This window comes from Conger conger, chromosome 13, assembly GCF_963514075.1.
Source record: "Conger conger chromosome 13, fConCon1.1, whole genome shotgun sequence".
In the NCBI taxonomy this organism is placed as follows: domain Eukaryota; kingdom Metazoa; phylum Chordata; class Actinopteri; order Anguilliformes; family Congridae; genus Conger; species Conger conger.
Window position 1 is genome coordinate 32,615,439 of NC_083772.1, and position 6,691 is coordinate 32,622,129.

Here is a 6,691-nt window from a genome sequence, read left to right on the forward strand (position 1 = left end):
CAGAGGGTTAAACGTGGCCCATCGCAAAGATCCCCTGTACAAACTACAGGCATGATGCATTGGACTCGCACATGAGTTCAATAAATCATGTAGTTGTTCGGTCTAAAAACAGTTATGCATGTACAGCAGTCAAGTAAAAAAAATTATTTTGTGTTGTATTGCACATAGTACAACACAGTATACAAATAAATAACTTCTGCAAGTAAAAATGTGTTTGCCTCCTTCCAAAAAAGAATTAGTTTGTTTGCATGCCTGCCTTAATATGAGCCAAATGTTTCGGGCTCTATCAGTGGCAAAGTTGTGTACTGTGTCTGCAGTGTGTTTTGGGTCATTGTCTTGCTGCATGACTCCCAATTAGTTTGGACACATTTCTCCATAAGTTGACAGACAATGTTTTTGTGGACTTCTGAATTCATCCTGCCGCTTCCATCATGAGTCACATCATCAATAAAGATTAGTTAGCCCACTCCAGAAGCAGCCATGCAAGCCCAAGCCATGACACTTCCTCCACCGTGCTTCACAGATGAGCTCCTATGTTTTGAATCATGAGCAGATCCCTTCTTTCTCCATACTTTGTCTTTTACATCACATTGGTAGAGGTTAATTTTGGTCTCATTAGCCCATAAAAGTTGGATACAAATCTGCAACACAATAACAGCTCTGCACAAGTGAGAGTTTAACAGCTATATACAATATGCATATCGGGTCCAGCGCTTCCAAAGCGGAGAACAATGCCTTATACTTTGTTACAGCTTACAGTAAATTCTCAAATTGTGTCCGGGATTCTATTTAAAGCCGGGTCTCGGATAATAGCCGGGGGCGTGGCCGATTCGGACAAATAAAGGCCGGCCCCAAAATACAAGCCGGGGTAATATTGCCTACCAGTAGGGCTATCAGTCCATGAGCACTAGAAGACATTGTTTCGATTTAACTCAATGAAATAAAAGCTCTTCTTAATATTTTATATTGTTGGTTGGTTTAATACTGTTGCCAATGAAAAGTCGTTGTCCTACACCATGGGTCTCCAACACGTTGCTCTCAAGCTACCAGTCGCTTGCCACCCCCTTCTAAGTAGCTTGCCAAAGGCTGAAGCAGTATACATTTAAACACAATTGTTGCCACGAGGCATTCCAGCCTACGAATTTAATAAAAAGTAAATCAGGCAAAATTCAAAATTAATTCAATTTAGGTTACTTGGCTACGCAATAAGGTTTCCATGTATTTACAGCACAGCGCACGTTCAATGAATGAATGAAAGCTGCTGCCTTGGCTCGCAATAAACAGACGGGTGGAAATCCCGACACTCTTTCAACTACATAAAACTTAACAGTGAACCATCAAATACCCCCCAGATTTCAGTGCCCAACATTTAGCAATAGAATCAAACAGTCCAAAAGTAAATTAAATCCCAAACCAAAGCGAAAATCTTTTGATAGCCTACCGGTATGCTGCTCCAAATGAAACGCATGTCTCACAATAAAACGCACTTTAGGAAAAAAAGATTAAGTTAACTTTTATCAACTGTTATCTACTCTAATTTGTTATTGTTCATGAAGGCGTGTCTGGCAAGTTGTTATTTTATGGATTCTGGACTTGCATGTGATTTATTGTGTTTGAGAATATTTGCAATGAACTAAGTCTGTTAAGGCTGGCACTATGACTTACCAAACGGTGTTTCCTGATTAGCCTACACTAATTGATTTCTGAACGGTTACAGGAAGTGTTGAACAGTGTTGGCCCACTTTAAGTGTAGCCTTTTACTTTATTTCTAAGAATAAAATTCTACACCAGAAGCCTAATAAGAAATAAAGGCCTGCCTCGAATACAAGCCTGCCCCAAATAAAGGCCTGTGCTTTGTGCAGCCTAAGTAAATAAAAGACCCCGGACACAATTTGAGGATTTACGGTATATACACATTCTGTTGCTGGGGAGAGTGGGGCAATTCTAAACTCTGGGGTTAATCCAGTGTGGCCCCCTCCTTCGTGGTTAGGTGGGCTCCTGTTTTTCTGCAAGCTTGTGATGATATTTGAAACAAATGTTTCCCACAATAGCCTCATATGTAATCTATTAGGGGCTATGTAGCTACTAATAGCTGCCTGACACCAGACTAGTTCAGAAGCTGAAAACGTATGTAGCTGAAAACTATGTATTTTAAAGGTAGCTATACAGTTATTTGTTATGGCCTAAAAGTGTATCAAAATGGAAATGTATTTATACCATGACTTCAGGAGGAAGACATCTGAAGGTTGAACAACTTGCTGATACATCTTTCTTGACGAGGATACACTAGGACCTGACAACTGACAAGATGGCTGTTGATGGGCAGTGTGTCAAGTTTGGCACCATAAATGAAGATGAAATCTTTTTTGCTGGTAAACCAATGCAAAATCTGTCATGTGATTGTATTACATCATTGGTTTGTTTGTCACTTGACACGACTAAAGGGTATCTGGGATCTAGGGTGACAAAGCAGCTGTGTCCAAAAAGACAGTCATTACATCACTTTAATGTCATCTTTACTGTATATCTTACTGCTGTTTCATGTCAGATTTGACAGTGCACTTACTGAACTTATTGTTTCTTCTGTTTATGTTGTCTTCATTGCTGTGGGTGACCTGGGAAGTTGTGAGCAGAGGTAATGTATAATGCTAGTGTCATTCCTGCTAGAATAACCTGCATAAAGGGAGGGCGGCCTGTAGCTTAGTGGTTAAGGTACATGACTGGGGCACGCAAGGTCGGTGGTTCTAATCCCGGTGTAGCCACAATAAGATCAGCACAGCCGGTGGGCCCTTGAGCAAGGCCCTTAACCCTGCATTGCTCCAGGGGAGGATTGTCTCCTGTCTCCGACTGTACGTCGCTCTGGATAAGAGCGTCTGCCCAATGCCAATCATGTAATGGAAAATTTTTCAACTTCTTAGGATATTAATCTAGCCTGTTACAACGTTTTGCCAGTACAGACAGGCATTTTTACTGGAAGGAGATACTAAGGAGGGAGGGGATAGGCACCCCAAAGTTGCAGAGCAAAGAGATCTGGCCGGGTCAGTGGTTTGCCTTATTAGGGAACCAAAATAATGATCAAGACAACAAATAATCCTATTTACAAAACTATAACATTACCTATGTGAAAAAATAGTATGCTGAAATAGACAGTAAATTAAGTATACTATTCTATACTTCACATGCAGAACAGTTATCCCTTGATATTATCTTAGGCTTGGTCATCAACAAAGCTCATGAACCTGCTTGACAGATGAGATTGTATTTTTTATTCATTGAGAATATCGTGGCCATTAATTTCATATAACTTTTTATTTTTTGTCTGTCTGTAGACTATGAGGAAGACGGTTTTTTGAAGAACAATAAATGTCTCACTAAAGTGATCCTGAACAATGATAGCAAGGTCCTTGTAGTAGATGCTGAGTGCTTAAAATTTGAAGAAAGGACCTCGAAGCAGTGCAGAAAGGGTAAGGACCCCTCAGATGACTGAAATTTTAAGTGTGATATTGTATGACTGACATCTACCATAATAGCTAAGGTGCTTGGCTGGGAGCTGGAAGGTTGGTGATTCAAACCCCAGTGTAGCTACAATAAGCTCAGTGCAGCTGTTGGGCCCTTGAGCAAGGCCTTCAACCCCACATTGCTCCAGAGGGGATTGGCCCCTACTTAGTCTGATCAACTTCAAGTCGCTTTTGATAAAAGTCAGCTACTGTTATGTAATGATACTCTGTGTCTGGTATCTATTGGTCTGGCACTCACTAATGCACTATGCAAACTGGACATCAAAGGGACTATAGAGGTGAAGGCTGAAAGAGAGGTGTGTGCTGTTCCTTTTACAAATACTTTTATGCATTAGCCTCGATTTTTAATGTAAAAAAAAAAAAAAAACTTGCATTGCTTTTTTGTTTTTCAGAAGATTGCCTGTTCAACCTCTGTTGTTATTCAAACTCTGACACTGGCATATCGAGTGGATTTCCTGTTATACTAACAGTGTCTTACAATGGAGCAAACAGGATCATCTGCAGCCGTGTCAACGCAAATGGAAAGGGTGTTTATGCAAAACAGCAGGTAAGCGGTTCTGCATGTAGGATGGGGGTACTGGTGAGCTGATGAGCAACCTTGATAAATATGCACAGAAAGGTCAACTATAATACAGTTATTGACATATGACATGGAATGTATGCATTCCATTTTGCGGCCAAACATGTCGATGGTGTGTATGGCTAAAACATTTAATTTTGGTCTCATCTGACCATATGAGTCTCTTCCAGTCATAATTCCAATGAGGTTTGACTCAAGGTGCTTGGTTTTGTTTATTGTGCTCACTCAGGACTGCCTTTGTGCCACCATGATTGATTTTATTTACAATAATTGTTAGGGGTGCCAATAATTTTGGCACCTGTGACTTACAGAAAAAATGAGATTAGTAAATAAATTTAAAACTGAAAATATATAGTTTTTGCCATATGTTTGAACATAAAATACACAGTCCCCTCCAAAAGTATTGGAACAATTCCTTTCTTTTTACAATACACTGAATACATTTGGGGTTGAGATAAAAAGATTAACATGAGACAAGAGAATTTTAGCTTTTATTTCCTGGTATTTACACTTCGTTAAACTACTTTGAACATAGCACCTCTGGTATCAGACCACCCAATTTTTAGGTGAGCAACAGTATTGGAACAGAGGGTATTTAAGCATTTAAAGGGGGGGGGGGGGTTCCCTTCAACCTTTCAACCCTTCAGGAGGTGAAATGCATGTTTAATTGGGTTAAGACTTGGCCAGTTTATAACCTTCCACTTTTATCGCTTCTTTCTCTCTTAAGTCTTCTTCAAACAGTTAACAGTGAGATACCTTCACATCTGCCCTGTGGAGATTGTTTGCGATGTCCCTGACAGATCTTTCTGCCTTTTTCTTCACAGTCTTCAGTGTATAGCAAAAACAAAGGAATTGACCTTGCTGTTCCAATACTTTTGGATGGGCCTGTAGATCATAATCCAAGTCGTTTATTATATGCAGCCTTTTTTCATAATTTTTTATTAATGGTGCCAATAATTCTGGTGGCCACTGTGTAAGAGCTATTACTGTAAAACAGTTATTTTAGAGATGGGGGGATGTGTGGAGAGTGGCTGGTAAATGAATCTTATCAGAGGAATAGATTTCCTACCCAATGTTTAAAACGAAATGTCAAAATGAGTGTTTTTAGTTTCCCTTTTTTATTTCCCTCAGGACCTGCCTCTTCCCACATACATAAAGGACTCCAGCCACGAGGCTGTGTTCTTCCTGCAGATTGTGAAAGGACGGAGCCACTGCTACAGAGTGGAGTCCTCCCTGTGGCCGAAATGGTTCCTGTCTTTTCAAGCAGAAAGGGAGGGTGTTGTGAAGCTGGTGCTGAGAGAGGTTGGGGACGACGAGGTGGAGGGGTTCCAGCTGCTGGAGCCGTGAGGAAAGGGCTGTAGACTTCAAGGGGATTTAGGCGTGTCTCTACAGTGAGGTCTGTAAATATTTGGACAGTGGTACAATTCGTGAGCTGAGAATTAGGTTATATCTGCATTCTAATCTTCAAATATTCCAACGTGAATGAGCTCCAAGCTGATATGACCTTTTCAATATTTGTCCAAAGTGTCAGTTAGAACCTTATAATTCTCTGTTCTTTTGGAACATTTGGAACCAAATACGGACCTCATGTTGTGGAAATCCTCTTATCCTAAAATCAGCTTAACCTATTATGTTATTATTGCTTTTCAAGCATATCAGTTATATACAGTAGCTTCATGTTACATGGCTGATACAGGGAGCAATCCTGATCAGAGAGCCTAAAGAAGTGTTCTTGCCAAGAGCCTTGCTGTCAAAGGGCTGTTACAGTGATTCCATTGATTCCTCTGTGAGCTGCTCATTAGTGCATAAAGCCAGCTCACAGAGGCTTGCGTGTTTGATTATGGGGTTTTGGCAACTGATGTGCAAGCACTGTTCTTACAGTAAAGGCGAAGGAATGAATGGAAATGAAAAATGAATATTTTTTGTTGTTGTGTATTATATGGGGAAAATGGCTCAAAATAAGTATGCTAATATTCATGTCAAAAATCCCAATAAAAATACTTTTGTGGGAAAAAAAAAAAGTATCTTCATTTTACACCCAGTGAGAAATGTATTAGGTAAACCAACACCAGTTAATGCAAATATTTAATCAGCCAAACATGTGGCAGCAACTAAATACATAAAAGCATGCAGATGTGGTCAAGAGGTTCAGCTGTTGTTCAGACCAAATGTCGGAATGGAGACAAAGTAATCCAAGTGACTTTGACCATGGCATTATTGTTGGTGTCACAAATAACCACGGAGTGGAATGCAGAAGCACATATGTGAATACACAACGCACAAAAATTCTTAAGTGTATTGTATACATAATAGCTTTGTTAAATCATTATTGAAATGACCAAATAAGACCAAAATTGAACGTTTCATTGAAACCAACAAAGTATTGCACAGTTCCTACATCCCCTTTCCAGTAAAATGAGGATCCGTGTCATTGTCCAGTTATCGGCAAACCGATAATATTTTAGCCGCGGTAGGTTTCATCAGCACAGTTGGTGTGAAAAGCTTTTATCCACTTGAATCACGAGTCGACGGAAGCGCTGATGTAATGTCTGTCATTTATTTGGAAAAACAAAACCTTTATGCACACTAAGCA

General features: G+C 39.9%; 1 long non-coding RNA gene across 1 annotated transcript; it reads left to right on the plus strand.

Moving 5' to 3' along the window:
• The first annotated feature begins 2,622 nt into the window (after positions 1-2,622).
• LOC133108320 (uncharacterized) lies at positions 2,623-6,119 on the plus strand. Its single transcript, XR_009704645.1, has 4 exons — positions 2,623-2,635; positions 3,330-3,464; positions 3,911-4,065; positions 5,230-6,119. It is a non-coding gene; the product is annotated as an uncharacterized LOC133108320 (long non-coding RNA).
• Positions 6,120-6,691: the final 572 nt, after the last annotated feature.